Genomic DNA, 24,558 nt, shown 5'->3' with positions numbered 1-24,558 from the left:
GTGAGAAAGATTCAAAGCAAACCAGGGAATGACCAAAGCACAGGACTATTTCCACATAGTAGTCTGAACTCACTACACTTAGTGGCTACCATTACTGGTGTAAATGACACTGACTACAGGCCAAAATGTTTTATCACATTACTTTCATCTGAACAACTATCAGTTAGCAGAAACCACATGCACACATCCACAAAAGTCTATGAATCGATAAGATGTTACATCCCTGTAATTATGGCTACATTAAAGGTACACACACACCCCTCGAACCTCTGACACAAGAAAGCTGAAGATGAGGACGGGATAAGACCTGTTCCCTTTGGAGTTTTCTGCCTCCTGCCATGTCATCTCAAGCTCAAGTTAAGACCCACCCCTGTGACTAACATCCCCTGGGATGCTGCAGAGTGGAACAAGCAAAGCTCCAAATGGTCAGCTGCCATAATTAAAGTGCATATTTCAGTCTTACGCTAGGAGACCTCAGAGAAATTAAAATCTGTCCACGCTACACTAAACTCTCTGATAGATAACTCAGGTTATCTGTCAGTGTCACAGATAACCATTTTCAGGTAATATACACCAATGTACTAAAGAGAATGTGCTTGGCATTCCCTGCAGAAGAGAAGGGAATCACACACTGAGGTTATCACCTGTCCATATTATTTTTCAAGTTCCCATTCAGACCAACTCAGTGAGTGACAGTGACTAGAAGGTACTTGGTTACATTAATCATGAGATACAGTATAGCATTTTTAGTTCCTTAAGACAGTTCAAAAGTTTGCAGAAACCAAATTACACCACACACTTGCTTGTAGATGATTAGCACTGAAGAGCAGCATGCTTTGTCCCTACAAATGACATTTCAAGGAACCAACACATCCAACAAAAATATGAGAACCAGAGCTAAACAAATACCATGTGAGCACAAAATGGAAACAACAAACAGATTTCTGCATCCATCATCCTGTGTCTCCCCATTTCACTGGGAACCAGAGCCACACAGGCTTCCACAATGGCTGTGGAGGCCAAGAGGAAAGCTGTCCTCTATTACTGAGCTATAAACAAAGTTATTTACAATTCCAGACATAAATCTTGTTTTATGTTATAGTCATCTGGTATCCCATACACTTAGCACAGTAACATCTATAAAAACTTCTCTTTGCTGTCAAACATAGCTACACTGTGTTTTTCCCTCATTGAATATATATGACACTTTAAAAACAAACAGACCAAGCAGGAGACCAGTTACAGCCCCTAAGATCTTCACAGCTGACACTAACAGCAAAGACTAAAAAGTGAATATTCAACACAAAAAACTACTGGTTCTTCGCAGATCTTCTCATTCAAAGTAATAAAACAACCAACAAAAACACCCCTCACACCACTAAAATCAACTACCCATCATTTAGAAACTGATATTTAGATTTTTTAAAAGAATCTGTATTGCTGGTAGTGCAAACAGTTGCTAAATCTGAGTGTAATTTTCTCTGGCATGATCTAATGCACAACCACCAAATAAGATGGGGAATGAGTGTCATCATACAACTATCAAAAATGGGAAAAGGGATTTTCTGTTACTTGCATATGGGTCAGATCCAGGGAGTGTATGAAGCTGAGATTAAATTATCCTCTCAACACACTATTAAAAATTTCCTGAATGGCTTCCAGCTGACACTGAAAATTTCCACAACTATCCTAAATATGATAAACTGAAACTGTTGAAAGAACTGATTTTCAATTATTTTCTTTTACTTGCAATTACACCTGAAGTAAGAGCTAGATGGTAAGAATGCCTAAAGAATTATCAGATTTTTTAAATGCTTAAAATAACGAATTTTAAAAGTTTCTCTGTAGTATTGACTACTTGACCCGAAAGCACAAATTCTTTTGGAAGCAGCAGACAAATCACTCCCCATTTCTATAAACTCAGAATAAAAGCTTGCAATATAAAAAAGATTAAAGCGCTCTAAGAAAAGTAAGAGTTTAACCTGGAATGGGAAGTGAAAGGGCTGTACAGTTCATGGGAACACAGCAGAAAAGATGATTAAGGTCCAGCATCAGAAAGCATGAACAACTATCAGGCAGTGCTGATATATGCCACTTTAGGAATGATGCCACTCAACCGCGATTTAAATTTATTATCTGCATTTAAATCAGCCTTTAAAACTTGAGCCTGATAAATTCTACGCATGGAGTTCCTTACCCAGAAAAGTAAAGGGCAGGAATTACCCACTACAGGTCCCATCACTTTATTTACTGTTCCCAAAGCCAGGTGCCAGCAGTGGTGGGGCCTTTCCACAAGGGCACAGACAGAAGGAGTTCTGGTGGCTCCCCTGAAATTCAGGGAACCTGCAGCCAGTGTGAGACTGTCAGATCCAAGACTGTCCCCATCCTTCTGCACAGCTCAGCAAACACAGAGGGACTCAGGTCCATCAGGTCCTTCATGGATCCTGGGAAAGCACATTCCTGATCACTGCACCACACTCCTCCTTTCCAGCAAGCTTGTCAAAACTATATACACTGGTTTTTATTGCTTTGCATTTCTTCAAACCTCTTAACCCAGGCTCTGCTCCACCCAGCCAGCCCCTTTTTTCCTGTTCTGACAAAAGCAGGGTAATTCTCAAGGGCCTTAACATGCTCTGAACACATGGAAGAAGAGTTACTGTGCTCACAGCAGAAGGTGGCTGTTTCCTTGAATAGCTCAAAGTCAGCTTCCTGTCCACCCTCAGTGACCCCAGGCAGATGGCAGCAAGACAGTTGTGTCCCAGTGACTGTCACAATGGAAGGTCCATCAGCACCTCAAACCTCCCAGAACAGACAGGAATTGCAGTCCCTTGACTCATGCAAAACCCCATATCACAGACTCCTGGTGCACTGGGCTAAGCCTCTCCCACCAAGCTAACAACATGTTATTTTTTCTCCTCCTAGTTCTGCAGTTTGGAATTTTTCCTAGAGTGGCAATTAAGGAAAAAAAAAAAAACCAAACAAAAAACAACAAAACCAAAAAACCCCAGAAATGAAACAAGAAAAGGCTGGAGATGCAGCAAGGGGCATTTAATTTCTCCCATGCCCTGCAAAGGGGACAAAGGGCACTCAGGAACATCTCCCTTGGGATTCTGCTAACTTACTTGTGCCACTTAGTCGTGAGCTGCAGCTCAGACAAAAAAAGTGCTGACAAAGTAATGAACTTGCCTTTCTCTTAATGATCTTAAAATCATTCTTTTCAGTACACTTGTTCTCCACACTGGATCCACCAGGGCTGTCAGTCACAAAGGAAAAGGGAAATGCAGATGAATGACATTCTACACGAAACTGTTAGAAAAATGTTAAATACTCAGAAAAATATCCAAAAAGCTGTCACCAAACTGATCATCCTAAAATAATGCCAACTGCAAGCAGAACAAAACCACCTGGAATGGGATGAGCAAAGTGGATTGTGGAAGGTACCTGTGGAACATGGGAAGCCCCACTGAGATTCTTTTCCACACTGCTTTTCACTCCAAGCCCATGTACATGAGATTCTCCTTTGCTTTCTGCCAGTCTCCAGGGGAAGGGGAAAGACAGAATAATTTCATTTCCAGGTGAGGAGACCCTTCTGCTGCCAAAGCCTGAGGGAGGTGAGATCTCAGACACTTCCATCACTTGCCTTATAGCAGCAAGGGCACTTCACATGGTCTCCAAGCCCATGTACACCTCTGTAACAAAGTTCTGCTTCCTGCACAGGAACAGAGAACCTTCTCCACAGGAGTTCAGCAAAGAACAGGCATGAAATGCTGTCCCCTTTATCTTTCACATTCCCTCACCTAGGTATTTCTAGACGGAATAGATTAGAAGGATAAGATGAATCTGCACCTGGATATTACAGTGAATTCTTGCAATTTTTTGTCTGTGTGAGCATCTATGTTCAAACAGGCTTTTCTTCCCCGCTCAGTCCTTCTTTCTTCATCTGACAAGGAACAAGCCTACCATTCCTATAAGATTCCCTTTTCAATTTATTTTTAAAAGATTTTTGAGGAATGGTTCTATCCTGAAAAAACCTTTATGCAGTTTTTTTTTTTTTTTCTTTCCCTCTCTGCTTTTCTACTTCTGTTTTTTTCTTTCATTATACTTTTTCACAGAATAGCCTCAGGAAGACCCTTTTATGTTCGAGCACTGCTTGCATTTCTCTTATACGTGTACTTGTAGACTCTGTGCCTTACTTTGATTTCCTCTCAAGATTCTGACACTAAAATGTCCATCATCAACTCCTTGAATTACTTACCCCAGCACACTTTCTGATCCAGCTGAGCTGTTCTGCTTGGGTGTTTACTTTCCAGGAATGTCACTAACAAAAGGGTCAGAAAGTTGTATTTCCCAAACCTTTTCTGACAAGCCCAGGATCTGTGTTTCTGTGCTGGGTGTAAATATTTATTTTTAATTATTTCCATGATATTTCAAGTTTTCTAAGAATTTAAAAGATAATGTGTGTTCTTGTGTTAAAGACAAGATATTCTGAACAAACTAAATCTCTTTTGACGGGTTTCATATGTCAGTTATAAGCAAACACTACCTGTATTCTTGAAAATACTAGTTTTGTTAACTGGCAATTTTTACAATATCACTCACACCAAATCTACCACTGACCCTACCACTTAAACAACATATATAAAAGACAATACTGATGTAGTTGAGAAAAATTAATACTAAAAAAATCTTGCTTTTTTCCTTCTACTATTTAAAGCAGAATATCCCACAAGATCAAAAATTAGACCTATGGAACAGCTGAAGAATAGCCAACATTCATTTCTCAAATGAATGTTCAAGAAGCGTTCACCACTCCTTAACATGTTCAACACTAACATCTCCTGGATGTCTTTGCCTGTGATAGTTCTGGTACATTTATTAAGAAGGTCAGCTCTAAATTTAGTGATTCCTTAGGCTAGCAAAGCTATGAGGAAGGCAACTGGAAAAAATGAAATCTTCTGTCGCCCTTCTTTCGCAATTCAGTAAGTTCACAGTCGTTGCCAGCTCTTTTCCTTTATTAATGCAAAGCATCACATTAACAAACATTCTGTGAGTGCATCACCTACAGCCAGCTCTCCATGGCCACATCTCTCCAAGCAAGGAGCACATTTTACAAGGGATCCAGTGTGGGAGATGCTGTGCTGGCAGCACACTGGCCAGGAAGAGGTTAGCAAGGGGCCAGTTGATGAGAGTCAATTAAGTCTAGAGGCAAAAATACTGGGAAACTCCAGCTGCCCATAAAAAAAAAAATTAGTTAGATATCCTAATGGGACTTGAGTTTAAAGAAACCTTTTCTTGACCCCTAAGCAATTCTGTCCCAGAACAATAAATAGAGTAAACGTAAGCAAATTAGCTATTTTGGATTCAGCATAAATAACTCAGAAATAAGCTTCTGAAGCTCACAACATAGATAATTACCCTTGAGAAAAGAAGTAATTAAAAAGTGGCAATATCACCATAGTTTTTGAAAAGAGGCCTGAAAGAAAGCAATTCAAAGTCTTTCTGGTCAATCAGTAAAAAAAAAAAAAAAAAAAGAAAGAAAAAATGCTTAAATTGAGCTTGCAAATGAATTCCCTGGAGTGCAGAAGAACACTCCCACTCCTGCAAGAAGCTGTGTCCAACCCTCCAGTCCACAGGTCAGGTTCTTATTTGAGCAAGTATAAACCTGACAAAACTGATGCCAGTAGGAAGAACTTGAGGCAGAAAATAAAACCGAACACAAACAGAAAAATCCAGGAGAACTCTGTGAGATTCTGTAAGAACAATCTTACAAACCAACAGCAAGAAGCCTTGGGGAGTCACCCAGCCTGACAAAAAGCCACACAGGAGAACAAGGGAATGGAGAGAAAGTAAACAAAGAAGATAACTGGGTACAAGGCAAGGTGCTGTCACAGACCAGGACAGCTGGTCCTTCCATAAACACTTAAATTAAACATTACTGACCTATGGGGACGAGTAAGCAGCTGCCCTAAAGTCTGACGTAGCTCCAGAGTGACGTTCAGCTTTTGTCACAGCTGCTGTCCCCTTCCAGCAGCTGCTGCTGCTCCAGAAGCTCCCAACAACGGCTGCAACCAAACTGAACAGAAGAATTAACTGAACTATCAATTAGTGGGAGCAACATGCTAATCACTCGGTGACTGTGCTGCACTAAGAAGCAGAAAACGAACCATTTATGCACTAGACTATATGTCATTAAAAGAACAGTACAACTCAAAAGAATATTCAAAAAGAAGGGGGAAAAGTACACAAAATTACTGTGAGAATTAGTCATAGGTGGAGAACAGAATCATCACCTCTGAACTGATACAAAACTAAAAAAGGCAAGAGGTCAGATAATAATTACATTACATTTTGAACAAGAGAAAATGTGCTTGCAACCAGAGTGACCACAGATAATCTGTGAATCCAGCATAATATCTGCACTTAAGATCTGGATGGGAGGGAAAGGTACATGACATGTTTTATTTAGGGCAGATGACAGCATCAAAAAGCACACAAGAACCTTAAAAATGAGCAACAAGACAGGAGATGAAAGGTCAAAAAAGTAAAGAACCATAAAGCAAACATCTACTCTTAAACTAAACATAACTTAGGAGCTGAGCCTGCTGCAGAAAACTCAGCAAAATTATTGCACAATTATGCCAAAGACAATGTCAGACTGGGTTTTTTTAAAAAACAAGATGGAGAATCAATCAGAAAAATAATACAGAATTTCTGACAGTACTTGAAGAAGTCTCTGCCATGGCTGGAGATTATTCTTCATTCACATATAGCAGTAAAATGGAAGTACAGTAAAAAAAGTCTCAGAAATGGGAAGTTGTAAATGCCTAAAAAGACAAACTAAGCTTGAGCAGAAAGGTGTAAGAGTAGTTAAAAATCATAAATAAAAATGCCATGATAAGTGCTCAGACTTCAAAAACAAAGAGAGAAGCCATAAACTGTAAGAGCAACATGTTTATAACACAGCAAAGGAATTCAACCAACCAAAGTACAAACAGCAAAATTAACCTGCAGAAATGACTGTGAGGCATTGAACCCAAGAGACAGAAACACTGCTTTTGAAACCAGAAACTGCTTTTTAAACATTTACATGAGCAAGAACATGCTCAGCCAGGTCAGGTAAGGTATTCCTGGATGCTCCTGGCACTGCTTCCCAAGCACCCAGGTTGTCACCACTGCCAGGGACAGCAGATAGGAGCAGACAGGCGAGGTATCAGAACCTGGATGACAATTTTTATGCTTCTATTCTTCTAGGGTGAAATAAGCACCATCAAAACACACCTTGCTATGAAAAAGGTCAAATTCTTTTAACACAGGATTTTATAAAATACAGGATTACTATCATTAATAGAAAAAAGGTTTATTGGAAGGCTGCAGGGAAATAAGGAGAGGTTCTAGGAAAGTGCATGGCACTTTCAGCATTGGGCACAGGCAGAGAAGGCCTTGTCAGAACAGATGACCAGTGAAAGATTATTCTGTTCTTCAGGAGTGACCAACCCACTGCAGCACACAGACACTGCCAGAGCAGTAAGGACTTATAGCTGCTCACCTATGTTTGTAACTTAAAGCTCATTCAAAAAGGGGTGCAAACATATTTCAGCTTCAAAAGAGTTTAAAACCTTTTAGAGCTGTTAAATCTGTGTTACCAGATTATCTGTACCCATAAATGGGATAGCTTTAATGAGCAATTATGTCACACGTTTCCAGAGCCTGTGAGCACCTCCTTTCCTGCTGGAATTCCCCAAAGTCATGGCAATTTGCTTTACTCCAGCTCAGGTTATTTTTTTTCCAGTCTTCACATGACTAAGCAGAACCATTTCCTACACAGCATACAACAATAGGAAGAGGCAAACAACCAACACCAAACAAAAACAAAATTTAAAAATCCCCTTTTTTTACTGTTCTACATACTAGAAGGAATGCCTCTCCACCAGTTTCTGCAAGGTCTGAATCCCTTCTCTTTATGCTTTCCACTTAAAACAAAAAATAGTTCTCAGTGTGTATTAAGATGACAAGCATAACCTTTTAATTTGATGAGTTTTATTTGCTTTCATGGCGAAAATGTTCATTTTAACTAATACACAAAACAATTTGTGGTTCAGATATACAGAATACGTCTCAATTGAATTGTTAAGATCACAGGACTGAAGGTCCAATTAAGTCCTGCTCCTGCTATTTTAAGCAACTTTATAATAGAATCCAATCATCAAATAATAACCAACTCCTGAGAACTTCTCAAAACCACTACTCTGATTACAAGGCTGCTCCAGAACCCTACTCCTATTTTGATTAGGAACCAATTTAAGATTAAGAACTGATTAAGACTGATTTACAGATTTATTACTGTAAGTTTACACTGCCTTACTCTTTTTCCCACACCAGCATTACTGTTTAGAGTTTTCCTCCCTTTTCAATATGAGGGATAAGCACAAGGAGAGACAGAACTGTTCCCTTAAGCCTGTTAGCTGAGAAAAGCCAGTTTTGTCTCCCTTTATGACGCAGGAGAGAGCGCTGACTTCCCAGACCATCCTAACAGCCCTTCCTCACATCTGTCCCAAATGAAGTTGTTTTTCTTTAAATCCTCCACCACCATTTCCCACATCTGCTTATTTCCTAGATAAACAGCACAAAAGTTTAAAAATCACCATGGCACCAAGGGATATATTCAAGTCTTTTGCATCTTTCCATTTCTAACTGATAAACCATATTTTTCTAGTTCATATATTTATATATAATAATTCTAAAACCCCAGAAGATTTGTTGTAGAAGCTCTGATGTCACTTTCACACAGGAACACACATCCTGGCAGTGAGAAATGAGACTGAAGCAGAAGTTTGTAAGGGCCTGCTTCCCCAATTCTGGTAGTCACAGGTTTGTGTGCTACATTACAGCTGTTCTGACTGCTGACATCTCATCTCTTATGTACTTATATACCCATTACCATAGTAACCAAATTCCTCTGAACATATAATGCAATTTTTGTATCTGGTGTATTAGAACAAAATTATTAAGGTTACAAAGGCAAGCATTCCAAAATTAGAAAGTGTCAGAATTCAGACTGCCATCTCCCTTGCCAACCCATCTTCTTTTGCTGCCTCCCTCCCTCCCCATCTCCCAGGCTCCCAAGTCACCTCTCCTGCAAACCTCCAGCTCCTTTCTCTGCAGTCCCAGTTTCACTGCACTCTGTCCTGACATATTCTTATCTCTCCCCTCTCATCTGACTTTTATACCTCCTGCATTCACACCAGGCATTTTCCTCCTCCACACTGCCTGAGTGCTCTCCAGGAATGATTCACTGAACACAGGGCAGATTCCTGACAGTCTAGGAACTGGAAACAAGAGGAGCCTCTCCTGCAGGAAAAGGTCCTTCTGATCTCTCATAGTCCAGGGCTGGAGCATCTCCTGCTGCTCTCCAGGGATAGCAGCCTGCTCCAGCACCAGGAGCTGCAAAATGCCTCAGCAACACTCAGTGCTGCTTCACCCTCTTATTGCCACTGCAAAGATGGGTCCCACTGGGGAACACACCCCCATCTCAGGGAGTGATGGCAAATACAGTCTCCATCTTGATGGAACTCGACATAAACAAATTAACCTTTATACTTTACCTCCCTATAGCATTATTTTATACACATAAATATGCTGCTAGGAGGTAGACACATACACAGAATGCTTAAGAGCTGTGTTTTCCCTGCAAGCACTGTGGAGTCAGGAGCTGAATCCACTGCAGTGGAACACACCCAGAACATTCAGCACATCTCTCCTTCAAGTTTCCTAAAAAGTCCATCAAACCATGGACTCAGACATCCTTGTGCATGGCTGCCTCTCCACTAGAGAAAAAGGCTGAGTTGATACATAATTCTGCACACACAGAAGGTAAATGACGACACCTTTTCTCCAAGAACCTGCTCTTAAAAAATTATCTGTATATTTTCTGGTTTGGCAGTATTACTAATTGTCCTGAACATAAGGAATGAAAGAGGTAGGTCAACATCTGCACCAGAAGCAAATACTTGCAACAACAATTCATAAACATGGCCCACAAAGCAAGTTTAATGCCCAGGATTCCTTCTACCTCAATTAATTCTTAGTATTTTTAAAAAAATTTCTCTGATACACAACTCTTCAGCTCTCAAGTAAGAAATGCAGCATTTTTTTCTGGTCTGAAGAGAGGAGGAAAGACCTTAAGCCACTTGTATGCATCTACCAAGTGCTACAGCATTTTAAGGCTGGAATGGCAATTTCAGCTTATGTAGAAACACATCCATCCTAAATGTGACAGAAAACTGTAATCAGAAATTGCTCTGTTTCAACAGCACAAATCCAAACACCTCTATATTTCACAGGTTCTTTGTGTGCTCACACATAAAGCCACTTAATCCAGCTGTTCTCAGCAATCATTCACAAAAGCAAATGAATCAAATAGAAATAATTAGTAACCATTTCCACTCCTACCATTTAACTGAGGGGAACAATAATTTGACTGCTTCAGTCAATGGACAAAACTATTTTCTGTGCATTTAAACAGAAGGTTAATTGAGATATGGTGGAACCAGCTCTCACACTTGGACTTTCTGAAAACAAGGCTGTCCTGCCTGTTTCAAGGACTTTGGCCTCAGCTTTCTCAGGAAGTGAGGCAGGAAGCTTCCAACAGGTGTCTTTTCCAAGACCGAACTGATCTTCAGGACATATAAAGGAGTGGTGCTGCAAACAAAAAGGCAATTAAATTAATCTTATTTTTCTCCCTAAGCATTCCTGCTGGCAGGGAGTGGGCTGGAAGGCTGTGTCCTGGGTTGGGCTGGCTGCTCCAGGAGCTGCTGATCTGAAGGCAATCAGTGATTTGGCCCAAGCTAAGCCACGCTGCTCAGAGCCATCTAATGAAGGATGGGAGCTGGAGATGATTAAAGCTACTACCCAGAGCAATAAGCACACAGCACAGCTGGAGCAGGACTGAGCTCCATGGCTTGAAGGGCCTCCTTAAAATGGTCTGCAAATGTGTGACAGGAGGGGCCTGGCTCTAGCAAGACATGAAGAAGCAAAGCATCAGGGAACAAGGAGAGTTACAAGACCAGTTCCAAGAGAGGAGTGGCACAAGGGATCCTGCCAGAGAGGTGCTAGAAATTTTCAAAAATCAGTCACCTGCTGGTTTGTTTTGGTGTTGGGTTTGTGTTTGTTTGGTTTTTTCCCCTCAAAAAAAGGGCTTGGTATTTTTTCTCCATTTTCATTTTGGCAAATGGACGATTCACATCACACTCCTCTTTCATGACAGCTCCTAGAGAACCTCCCATTCCCCTGGAGAATTTATCAAACACTTTTAGACAAAGCACAAGGAGTTGGCTGTAGGAGAGTTTCTATACTAGAGTGGTAAATCTTTGCAGAAGAACAGCTAAGTTGGTGAATAACAGAATCATGACCACTAACATCTTCTGCCTGGAGACTCTCAGCCTGCCTCCAGCCAGAGAACTTGGGGGCCAAAGGCTGGCTCTGCTCCAGTGGCTGTTTAGAAGTAGATGTTATCAAATTCCTTCCACATCTCTTTAGATTTCAGGAGACAAGCACCCACATCACACACACAGAAACCACCCTCACATCCTTTTGTCAGCCAGCTCCCTGCAGGGGCACAGAGAAAGGAGGAGCTCCTCACCCCAAGAGGCTGCCTGTGAAGGGCACAGGTAGGGTGGAACAGCAGAATAATACAGGATATTTTAGCACTACTGCAGTCTGCACTGCACCTTCTCCAGGGATAAATAAAATTCTGATCTCCACAATCTCCATGGCTGTCAATCTGACACCTTTTGTGAATACTAAATTCACACATACAAAGAACTTTCTCCTTTGTAGGTTTTGAAACATCTCACATGCCGTTTCCTACTGGTAACGGAACAAGCAGCATAATTTCATACCTGGCAATTTGAAGCCTCTTTCAGCAGTTTGGAATAATGGATTTTGCCTTTTTGTTTGTCAGTAGGAACAGACAAATAAGAGGAAAAAAAAACAACTGCAAAGTTTCAAGCAACAATTCCTGTATTAGAAGAAGAGCTATTTTCTGACTGTTCATGTTGGCTAATAAACAAAGGGAACATCAGGTGTCCATTTTATAAATGCTAAGGATCTTGGATTTTTGAACTGGGAAAGTAGGACAACCTCCTGATACCTTGGGCAGATACATCCCTAACAACCAACCAGCAAAAAGCAAGAACTGCTCCCTCATCATGCATGCAGCTCACCCGAGCAGCCCAGCTGGACAGGGAGCTACTGAGAGCTCAACAGGCCATGCCAGAAAACACTATTTACTTTTTGGACACAAGCTATAAAGAGCAACCAAGAAGTAATTAAGGTTCTTGAACATAACAGGGCAAAAAATATCAGCTCCAGTGTTGCTCACTGCCCAGAAGTTCTTAATACATCTGGACAGCTTCTCAGAGACCACCAGCCCATCCTCTCAATATCAATACCCAGTTTAGAGCCTCCAAAAGCCTCAAAAGGCCTCTCTGCAGATTATTTTGCAAAGTCATTCTGAATGAGGGAATATCTAAAGCTCTAGCCTGAAAAAGAATAAACCTATCCATGTTTGCAGGAACTGTATTGCTCAGTAGAGCTAACAAGCTGCATGAGAGCCAACTGCTGCCAGGCCACAAAAGGGCTCCCAGAAAGAAGGAGAAATTCCAATACATTCTTATATTAATATAATTCCAAAGGCTTGAATAAAAATCATCCTGGTTATATCAGCCCAGCAGTTGGTTTTGGCTGCTCCCCTGACTCTGGCCAGGGCCCAAAAGTAATCTTGGTGGAAGGCTGCTGCTAGTACTACCTTGATATCTATACAAACACCTCAAATGTATGGGACAGTTCCCTGGTAGAAATTCACATAAGCACGGCAAGAAGACACTGTGCAGTACTCATTTAAATATCTCCAAAATAATCAAAACCAGAGAAAGATTATATTAAAAGATAAAAGATCTCTGAAAGGGATATTTGGATATTCATGAAGTGCCCCTATATTTGCATCTGGCACAAAACATGCATCCCATCCTCCAGCAAGACAGGAAGGAGTTATTTTTGAGAACTTGATAGTAACAACTGAAAAGAAATAACTCAACTTCTCTCACTCTCTTTTTCTATTAAGCTAATTCCTGTTGTATAAAGTCAGCTTGAAAGCTCCTTTCAAAGCCAAAGGGGGAGGGAGGATAGGAAGAATCAGATCTGGTTGTTTTTTGCATTTGCCATTCAGGTCTCGTCCCCCCGTTTTGTTTTCCTGGAGGAGGCGGCGGCGCAGAGCTCGCACAGTGATGACATCACAGCCACAAAAAAAGCCAAACCCAAACAGGGGGGAAGCAGCTCTCCCTCCAACAGCTCTCCCTCCCTGCCTTCTGCATAATTCAAACTCACTGGGGCTGGGGGTAACCAAATATTCCTTCAGAACCCTGGCCCGTGTGAAAATGGGGGACAGTCCTGCTCCTTTCCAGGCCAGGCAAAAATCAAGTTAAAAAGTGTTTAGCTACTGTTCCCCTCTAGAGATACCTTGAACACTACATTGTTTTCTGCCTGTTTATACCTGTTTTATTGTTGGTTAGGAATTACACAGGCAAGTGGCTTTTACCATGATGAATTAAAGCAAAGTACAGCACATTTAAGTCACTCAGCAAACTGGAAGCTGCTCTTTCTGAAATGCATTATAAAGTTATTTTTTCTGCATGAGGCAGGCACTCTGAGCAGCATCCTTCCTGCAGAGCAAGGAGCCACGCTGCACCAGGAGCAGAGGAACTGCTAGGTGTGCATGCATGCAGAGTGCAGCACCTGCACAGGATACAAACACACCTCTTGTTGTGAAAACGTGCTCATTCCTTGTCTGTATTTATTAAATCTCAGGAAAGGCCCTTGACAGAACACGTGCACTCACTGCTCCATGTCACAAGGAGATTTACCCTTCATCTAATACCTGACCCAACACATTGACATGATTGGCAAGCTCAGAAATAGCAGGTTTTAAGTGAGAAATACCTGCCAAATCTTGGAAGAAAATTTCCATTTAAGACACCAAACTAGATAGCACACGACCACTCTCCTTGCTTCTAACAATTTATGACTTAATTTTCACAACAGCAACAAAAAGCAGGAAAGAGACAGAGAATTACAGAAGTGGAAGTTACTAAATATTCAGTGGTCACATGGTTCCACTGAACAGCACAATGGTGACAAAGCATCTGATTGCTTTTGCTGAGATTCTTTGGTAATTGAACATGAAACTAAGAAAACTAAGAAAACTGCCATCTCTACCTTATGTACAAGCTCAGTTCAGACAGAACACTAATTATTCCTCAAAGCAGCAAAACAAACCCAGACTTGCTATTAACTTAGGGACAATGCTCCACCAGGAACATCAGCTAACCAGGGACTATTCTCAGATTTTGTCCCCAAAAGTATTTTTAAAATATGCCCTCACAGAGGATCTCACATTCCTCTCAGAACTCAAATGTCTTGTTAATACTCTACATTAAATACTAAGAAAAGGTTCTTCATCCAAAGGGTGTTGGAACAAGCTCTCCAGGGAAGCAGTCACAGGCAGAGAGTTCAAGAAGTGTTTGGACAAAGATCTCAGGCACATGGTGGGATTCTTGGGGCACAGGAGTTGGACTTTGATGATCCTTGTGGATCCTTGTGATCCCTTTCAATTCAGAACATTCTGTGATCAACTACCCTGAGAAAGCCTCTCACAACAATGACTGATTTCAGATCAAATGCAATTACAGATTTCTGTAAAGCAGCTGATGTTTTCTATAGAATTTGACTTCCAGCAGTGAAACAGTAAGTGCATTCCAGGGTCTATCTGAAGATCTCAATCTCCTGCCTCAGCGATTAAAAGGAAGGAAAATGAAACAAGCAATTGCCTTTAAGGAAGCATCAAAACCAGGTGGTAACTCCAACCCAAGATGGAATTCTGCTTCTAAGTTTGAAGTCTGAGCTCTGCTGTCTTGGATGGGCCCAATGGAGCGTGCTGAGTCCTGCTGGGCTGACTCCAGAGACCAGTCAGGACAGTTGGACAGTGACCATCTCTGTAATTTTCTGTTTACATATTTACAGAATGTATTTAAGTGGTGAGACCGTATGTGTCATGTCCTTAGAAATGCTAATCACAGACATGAAATCACATACAGAAAACCCCTAAATCAGCAGGTGCTCACTGCCTCCAAACCAGAAAATAAGCAGACAAGTAGAATCACAACTCACACCATCCTCTCCTTCCACTCATGCTGCTCCATATCATCCTTGCTTCCCCAACACCTATGTAAATAGGTAGGCAGATTTTGCAACAGGCATAATGAACAAGTATGAACTACTTCAAACCAGCACAGGTAACATTAGTTTCAAAGCTGAAAGCAGCTTTTGGAGAAAGCTTGCTAAATTTCACACTCCAGGTCTGTGGCAACATGGAACAAAAATCCCTTGGAAAAACAAGGTCCCAAAATACTGAGGACTTTCACACAGGTACTCAGACTTCAAGGTTTTAATGCTTTTGGGGGGTTATTACACTCTTTAATTTTATTATTTCCAGGTAAGCCCCAGCTATTTTACTGCACAGGTATGCCTTAAATGAATCCCCACGCTGCAAAGACAGGTACAGCAGAATCTAGATCAGATGAAAGTTACTGGTGATGAGCTGAGCAATGGCTCACCCTGCAATGCTTATGGATTCCCAACAGGCACAGGGGCTGGGAGCTCCTCTTCCTTCCCAGGGCACCAGGTGAGAACCCTTTCAGCTCTTTACAGCAGTGTGCATTTGCATTACACAGTAACTAGACCCTGAAGAAAAGGTGAGATTCAGCTGTGGCAGAGACTGCACAAACAGGGTCAAAGATACACTCTGCCTCCACAGATCTCCATAAAAATGTCCAGACAATACCCAAGTCTTTCCATTTCATATGCACAGGAATATTTTTAACTTAGATGGGCAGTCCCTGGTTATCCCTGTGCGTGACTGACTTCAAAAATGAAAAAACTTAAGTTTGTTGTTCATCAAGTTCAGGGACTGATTTACAATGCATTAAAAGCTCTTTTCAGATTTATGTTAAGATAAAAATCAGCAAAAAGTGTCAGATCATAATAACAAAGAATATTAAAAATTTCAAGATTTAGCCAGCTTATTCATGAGCAGCATTAAATTGCCATTATGGCAAGAAAAATCTACACAGTGCTCCTCTGATGAAACAAGAAACCCCAAACCCCATCCCCTGCATTTTCAGCAGGTCGGGCAGAGTTTCAGAGGGAGATTTGGGACAGTGCTGCTGCTCAGCTTTGAGGGCTGTGCTGCTCCACCACACCCCACAGGCAAAGCAGCATCTCCTACACTCCTGCTTCCACCTCACAACCTGGGAGGTGCTGATGCAAACTGGGAGCCAAGGAGACAAATTCTCCTACACCATCACCACCAGCCATGCTGAGCAAATTGCTCATTTCTCCACCTGTACTTCAGCATCCCCACCTCATAAATGCAGAAAATAAATATGCCTTTATCATCCATCTGAAATACCTTGAGATTTGTGAGTGAAATTCAGAGCACAGAATTACTATTATTATCCTGCTAATTCAGAGAAAAGCATAAAACTACCACATATGTAAGATAATATTTCTTTGCCATAGCTTAAATTTCTATTTGTGTATTAATATTTCATTTCTCATATTAATATTAATTATAACTATTTCTGTTTAAACATAAAATATTTGTAATACCTACAGAAAAACATTGTGATTATATTAATTTATAGTCACTAGAGTAATTACTTTTCAGTACCAGAGATTCCCACAGCAATGGGAAGAATATTCAAATGTGGATCACACACCCTGGTGCTGGACCAGCCCCTGGAGAAACTCCAGAGCCCAATGTGACAGCCCACCTGCACAGTGGTCCACAATTATAAATTCCAACAACAGAGGTAAACACAAGAGACTTAAAATAATGTGCTAATTAGTATTTTAAATATATAAGGGCCATTCAAGAAAAAGCACTAAAATATCTGGGAAAATTTAAGGGCTTTTCCAAAATTCCATGTCAAATTTTTATTCAATAAACTAGCAAGTAATTCTTTAAATGTTCTTTATGGTTTTGTGACTAATTATGAGCTAGTGAAGGTAAATCATGCACTTTATAAGTAAACTATTTTCACGTTAGTCTAGTATTCAAAGCACTCTGCATGTTATTGTCAAATCAGGAACGAATCTTTTGCCCAGTCTTGTTTTTGCAAATAAATTTACATCATCAGTATTGTAATGAAATCAAAGCAAAGGTGAGGATGAAGACTTCCTTATTCCATAACATTTTATTTTGGATAAAAAAAACCATGTATTCAGATGTCTTCTGAAGTACAGATTATCTTAGTGTTTGGCTCCCTGTGCTCTGTCCCTCCAGTCAGCAATAGAAATGTTGAATTCTCTGGTCAGTTCAGGACATATGTGTAGGCTGATCTGCTAAGAATGTGGTCAACTACTGAGCTAGCAGCTGACAGCAACATCTCCTGAGAACAGAAGGAAATATCTCCAGTGATTGTCATGCAACCACCTAAATTCAGCCCCAGCATCCTCACCAAGCCCTCCTCTCCCCCTCCATGAGCACTCCAATTTGTACAGATCTGGCCACTCAAGGTGGCTTCTGGAATGGAGATGCTCTAGGATTTCCTTGCCCATGCATTGTGCCAAATGAAGGGAAAAATAACCTTCCATCACTTACAAAGGCCAGATGATCAGCATTCAGATGGGTTTGCCTGCATTCTTGCTGCAAAACGGGCAGGTCCCAGCAAGAATGAAAAGGAGGTTCTACCACACACCTCCAGCCAGAGACTAACCTAGTTTTGAACACTTCAAAGCATGTGTTAGAGGGGGTTTGTGTGGAAAGGGAAGAAGGAAAATTAAGCCAAAAACACAGGTAAGAGTTCAGGGTTTGCCTATATGGCAATTAACCCATAATAAAAATGAAGCTTGGCATTCTTTGCAAGGCACTGCCTCTGAAATGTATCATTATTTCCTTCCCAACTCTGACATGCACTTCTAGGAGACAGCAGGAATTTTTGTCAAGGCCAAGGTTACCCTCTTTTTTAACTGAAGTTGCAAGCCCTCATAAAAACCCCAATCCAAGAGCCTGGCTGCACACCCAGATGTACCAAGCCAGTATAAAGGGGGGTTTGGACCAGCTCAGCTGATGCCAGTGAAAATCAGATCACTGCACCTTGGTCTGTATGGGTGGCAAAACCACATTTGTGCAGCCAGTCCAGCACATAATTCCCAAGACAAGACTTGGATATGCAAAGACCAATTTAAAAAGCCCAAGGAGACAGAGGAGAGTGATGGATTAAAGGCAGAAGATTGGGTGCTGTGCACAGCCCCTGTGTTCTGTCTGACCCTCAAAGAGGGACACAGCTTACCTAGGGGTACAGGGCAAAATCATACCAAAATAGATTCCAAACCCAGGGTTTAACTAGTTTGCTATCTAGGCCAGGAAACAGTTCTGGAACACATTTAACACAGTTTAATCGCATCAAATCACAGCTGGCCCAGAACTGATTTTAACAACTGTCAACTGCTCCTTGAAACAGGCAAAGCCAAAAAGAAGATCACAGCACACAGTTTACAAAGAGCACAGACACAACCCAAACATCCAGAGCAGCAGCAGCAAAGCAAGGCACATTCAAATCCCATGATCTTTATTCAGATTGGGTTACAAGGAAGTGGGAACTGGGAGGAGTTAATGTTAGTGACAACTGCAAGGCAGAACTAAAGGAGAAACATGTTGCACTGCCACCAGGACACAGCTTGAGAGATCCTAATACTGATGGAGAAAGTTACTGCACTACTTACTGAAAACCCGTGGCCTATTTGAGAAACAGCACTAGCAAAAATAACCTCTCCTCATATCTCATCTCAGCTGAGGAGGGAGGGACAGTCACCAATTAAAAGGGGACTGAGGTGGGAAATGAGAACTGCATATTAAGAATGGTGAAGGAGGCAAAAATAACAAATATGTGCAATAGCACATGAGATTCTTTCCAAGAAATCTCAGTCCAACATTTCTCTGGGCATGGGCTCATGGGTCTGTTAATGCCCTTGAGCAGTGGAATGTCAGGGAACAGGAAGGATTGCTGGGTGCTTGAAAACAGACTGAACACATGGATGGGGAACAAGCCAAAAGTGCTACAAGAAATGCTCCCCACACTTCCAACATACTTGCACTTGCATATTCCTCCTTCCCATCCTCCTGGACCCCAAAGCTTTCCAGACATTAGAAATCAGCCAGAGCAGAGTGAGCTGAAGCTGAACCAGGAATGCAAAGGGAAGGACTGATCCTCAGGGCCTACTCCCCCAAAATCTGTGTTTAGCAGTGCTCAACTAAAGACAGAAGGCTAAAGGAAAGTAAAAGAAGTTTTAAAATTTAGGTGAACTAAGTGAAAGGCTGAAAGCAACTTTATTCACATTTTAAGAAATCAAATGTAATACATATTGGCTTTCAGTCTAAAGCCATAGCAAAAATCTCTGAGATTAACAGTAAACATAAGAAATTTTCCTTTCAAATATGGATTGATAAAGCTGACCTGCAATAAAAGCTTCCAATGAAACTCACAGGCACTGTTCCCCCACATTCTGATAGGAGTCTGCCCTGTAAACATGCTGAACTCAATGAGCATAGCAGAAAACTGTTTTTATAAAATTACATCTCACTCTAAAGAAAATATTTGTATGGCTGTAGCCAGGAGTGTAATAAGGGTCATTGGAAGATCACAGGCACAGAAAACCGAAGAGCCTGCCAGCTTTAGAGCTTTGTGACTTCTACTTTTTTTCCTCAAGATCTAACTTTTCCCCCAAACCAAACATTTCAAGCCTTTTCCATCCTGAGGACAATACTCAATATGTAAATCTCATGCTGTCACCCCATTCTGACCCCTAAAGAAAAATCAAAGCTGTTTCCAGCCAAGCAATACAGCAGGCAAAACTACAAGCTACTGTCCAGTTGTATTAAGAAGCCATCAGCACTCAAACTCATGTTGGATTGTCCTCACCAACTCCTAAGAGAAAGGAAACCTCACCTCCAAGCTATAGGTGTGCAACTAATGCTGTAGATGTGTCCTTAGCAAGCTCTGATTGAACTAGAGAAACTTCTTTGTTTAGACAAAACTTATTGCTGCTTTGGCAATTTCATGTTTTGTTTACAGTGGCTACCTTGCCTTTTCTTCTGGCAAAGAAACAAAGATTTAGCAGAATGTGAAAAGAAAAATAAAAATCAAGACTAATAATGTACTGATTTCTCATCAAGTATTAGAAGTTCCTAATGGCTACTCTTTCACAATTAAAAAAATGCTGTAATTCCAGTGATCATCAAGTATTTGTTCAAAAACTGCTTTAAAAGCCACGTTTGGAGCCCCCACTGTGCTGGCTAATGTCCATTGTGTTTCTAAGGGCCTTCAGAAAGTGTTCCCTCCTCCATGTTCTGTACTGTAAATGAGCACTTAGGCAAAGAGGAAGGAATAGTGTGTAAAAGCCAACTCTGCTTTTAAACAGCTCTCTATCTTTTCCTACTATTTTTTGCACACTTCTTCCCTTCAGACACTTTGCATTTCACCTCTGATTTCATGTTTTTATATTTTAAATTTTTTCACAGGAAGGACTCTCCCTTCACATGAGGGGTTCAGTGATTTTCTGACCCTGTGTCCATTGAATTTTTTTCAGTCTCTTCTCCACAGAGAAATCAATGTACAATCAGCAACGCCTCAGCATGTTAAAGGACAATAAAAACAAAGAATCCTGAACCCTAACCACTACAAGTTTAGCAAAAAGTGCCACCAGCCACCTCTGCCTTTAAACCTCACTGCTGGCTGTGGTGGTGCAGCCCAGTCCCTGGGGTTGTCTCTAACCTCACCTCACTGTGCACTCAGCATTTCAGACCACCAAGCTGACATAAAACCGTATTTTTCCTTAGCTTATCTTTCTGCTGGTGCAGGATCAAAGACCAGAGCCAATGGAATGACACATGGAGAGGCAGGTGGGGGACAGGACTGACACCTCAGTGAGGGGAATTTGCCAAAGAGCACCAGGGCTTCATCCTGCACTGTGTCCATCCAGAATGAGCACTTGGTGGAGAAGAGTAGGAGACACTCACTATTACATAGGAAAATACAGATGTGGGTCTCAGAAAGTATTAAATCATCCTGCTCTGTGCTGTTACAGGCAAGCTTGTCCCAAGCATGGTTAACCAGGAGAGGACAGAACTGAAACTCTGCTGTCAGACCCAGGGAACTTTTCAGTTCAGACACGACTCCAGGCCAGGGTTGGAGCTCAGCTCTTCCCTTTGTCCAGGATCACAAAAGGAAATAAAAGTAAAATCCTTGACACTGCACAGCACACTTGAACAGGAAAAAGGTAAGGGCCCCCCAGCAGCACTGCCATTCAGAAGGCAAGAGCATGGTTCATCCCTGGTAACACCAAAGATTTTTCTAATTTCTAGTATGCACTTCAATCTAACAGGATGTTGTTTACATGATTTTAATATGAACAGGAACACAACAGAAAATGCTTCTAAGATAGGATCTTAGTGATTATGGGAGTGTTCTTCAAAACACACTGAGAATGGAATAAGGCAAGTGGTATTTACCATAGCTTCCTCACCACTTCTGGATCACAAAGAGAGCCACATCAACCCTAAGTATCTTCTAACTTGACAAAATACCTATACTGTCAAAAAAACTTCTATGAGGCATATTTTGGAAATGACCTTACAAGTTTATCCTTGCAGAAGTGATAGACACCAGCAGCAGTACATCCAGTCTGTCTTTGCTAGAAAGAAAACTACATCTGAAAAAACCAAGTACCTGGAAACCACCTAATGTTGAGTATGCAAGGGTTGTGTCAAAGTGGAACTCACTACTGCAGAGTCAGCTACCTACAACATCTTTAAAACAAATCTCTGAAATTGCTGCCATATCTATTGTTCTCTACAAAACATCCTCATTACAGGAAATCCACTACTAGGATACATCTGAAGATGTAATTATTAGTGTGATATTTGTTTCTCTTCTAATGAATCTCGCCAAACATAAAACCTGAGACTGTCCTACTACTCATTAAAAACATGTTATTCTGGAGACAAAACTGGTGAATAGAGCTAGAGATGAAAACTGCACAATTGGAAATGTTATTTAGCTGTAAGTAAACATTAAAAGTTCTCCAGTTTAGCTTACACTGGTATTTAACAGCAGGACATAGATAACTTTTTCAAATAGTCTAACTTGAGGCCTAAGCCACCTTATCTGTGCATAATTTTAATGCCAACATCTGGTCCTCTACAGGCAACACTTAATTCATTCAACTTAAAAAGAAAAATAATATCCAACTATCCAAAGAGTTTGTAACTTCAGGCAGCTGTATTTCAGCAGGATTAAACTTAAAATTAGGCTGTTCCATCAGAACCACCTTCTCTTCACTGAGATACTGTTAACAGAGGAGAAAAACCTTCTGTCAAGTTCAAAGGACAAACTGAGGTTCAAGTTTATCAATGTATTTCAGCCAATGGATAAAAGGAAGAGGAGTCCTAAAAATGGCAAACAGACCAGTCAGAACTAGGCCAATGTTGTGGAGGATCTAATATGAAGGCTCAAGCCAATCGTTGATTAGGTTTGCCCTTGGACATAAGTAGCAGAAACTATGGCACACTAACTATGAGGAGGCACAAAGGCAAGGAAAATACAGGCTGAAGAAAAGCATACCAAAAACTGTATTTATTGCAACAGAAGTTGCTATTCTGTAATCCTGAAATATGAAAACAAGCCTTCCCTAGTGTCAAAATGTATCAGTTTTCCACGGTTTTCACTATTATGTGCTATCTGCTAAAGCTGTTTTTCAGACACTGAGAATCTGAACTATATTGTTCAATTTTATATATATATATATATATATATATATATATTTAGGGTGGTTTTTTGAAACGTTTCATCTGAAGCATTCCAAGCTGATAACCTTTATCCAAATACATAAAACAAGAGCCATGTCAAATGCACTATAAATAGCATTAATAGTAAGGAATCAATAACATCCAAACCTTTAGGTAACATCTTATTAATCCGCCCTTGGCATGCATGGGCACACTGCTGTAACGGCTCTCAAAATGCAATAGTCAAAGGTGAAGGACACAATTTGTTCAACTAGTTAATGCAACTGCTATTTAACCAACAGAGCCACTAAAATGCCACCTAATGAAATACTCCGTACCATGATAAGCAGCAGAGACAAGCACGATAAACACGAAACGTTTTTCTAAGAAAATATATTAGGAGTCCTCAGGGCTGTTACCGATCTGTCATATTTTCTTCCGAAGGCATGTAAAGATCTACATTTGACAACAACCATTTTAATCTGTGGTTCTCTCCCCCCCTCCCCATTTCTTGTACCGCGCCCAACACAATGGTACAACTGCATCTCCCAGGTATCGCCTTGGTATTTATTTCTGCTTTCACAGTGACAAAGGTCAACTCTGATGCTCCAAAGATGCTTGCAGCAAAGCTGGGTGAGAGATATTTCTAACGACATACCCATACGCTGGGTTACAGAAATCCAGCCTCCATGAGATGTTTTAATCTGACAAATTAAAATGGTTGGGAAACGCTATTTGGGTAACGGAATCGGCCGCCACAAGCATTGCTGAGAGGGGAGCAATAAAAGGTCTTTAAAATAGGTCACTTTCAGCCAAATCCCACACCAGCACCGAACAAAATGGTATATACACTGAAAACTCACCGCTTGGGGAGGAGCGAGGGGCATGGAGGAAAAAAAAAAAAAAAAAAAAAAGAAAAGAAAAAAAAAAAGGGAAGGGTGAAAAAAATAAAAGGGCATAAATCCGCGCGGGTCTCCGAGGGACCCCAAAGCCCCTCTGGGGGTCGGGGCTCGGCCGGCGGAGCCCCCGGGGGAGCCGCAGACAAAAAGGGCCGCGGCGCTGGGCACGCCTGGCCGCGGGGCCGGCCCCGGCCCCAGCCCTGGGCCTCCGGCGGCCCCTGACAGCGGGGAACACCCCTCCGCCCGCGGCCGCCCCTCCGCGGGAAGCGCCATTTCGCCGCCCGCTCCCCCGCCGGTGCTCGGCGGCGGCGGCCCCGACCCTGCGGCACTGCCGCAGAGCGCGGCGGGGGAGGCGCCGGCCCCACCGGGCCGCCCCCCCCACCCACCGCCTCCCGCACCCTCCCGGGGCCGCCCCGGCCGAACCCCCGCCGCGCTGCCTGCCTTACCCTCCGCCGCAGCCGGGCTGGGAGCGCCGGTCGGCCCCCCGCGGAGGAGGAGGTGGAGGAGGAGAAGGAGGAGGAGGAGGAGCGGGGCAAGGGGCGGCGGCCCCGCGGGGGGAGGCGCCCCCGGAGGGGCGTCGGGCCCGGCCCCCGCGGGTGCCCGGGCGCGGCGGGCACAAAGGCGGCGGGGCACGGCACCTAAGATGGCAGGGCGGGCGCGGCGGAGCGCTCAGCCGCCGCCACCGCCGCCACTACCACCGCCGCCGCCGCTGCCTGGGCCCCGCTCGCCGAGCCGCGGCCAGGCCGCGCCGCGGAGGCG

At 42.1% G+C, this 24,558-nt stretch overlaps 1 protein-coding gene across 1 annotated transcript in view; it reads right to left on the bottom strand.

The window, feature by feature from the left end:
- TAOK1 (TAO kinase 1) overlaps positions 1-24,330 on the bottom strand; it is a 67,722-nt gene extending 43,392 nt beyond the window's left edge. The window contains exon 1 of the mRNA XM_058037338.1: positions 24,246-24,330. The gene's annotated coding sequence lies outside the window, so the exon portion shown is untranslated. The remainder of the gene's footprint in view (positions 1-24,245) is intronic.
- Between the last annotated feature and the right edge of the window lie 228 nt (positions 24,331-24,558).

The sequence above is a fragment of the Melospiza georgiana genome, chromosome 19 (genome assembly GCF_028018845.1).
Source record: "Melospiza georgiana isolate bMelGeo1 chromosome 19, bMelGeo1.pri, whole genome shotgun sequence".
NCBI lineage: Eukaryota > Metazoa > Chordata > Aves > Passeriformes > Passerellidae > Melospiza > Melospiza georgiana.
The sequence above is the reverse complement of the archived record's forward strand: the minus strand, read 5'-3'. Positions and strand labels throughout refer to the sequence as shown.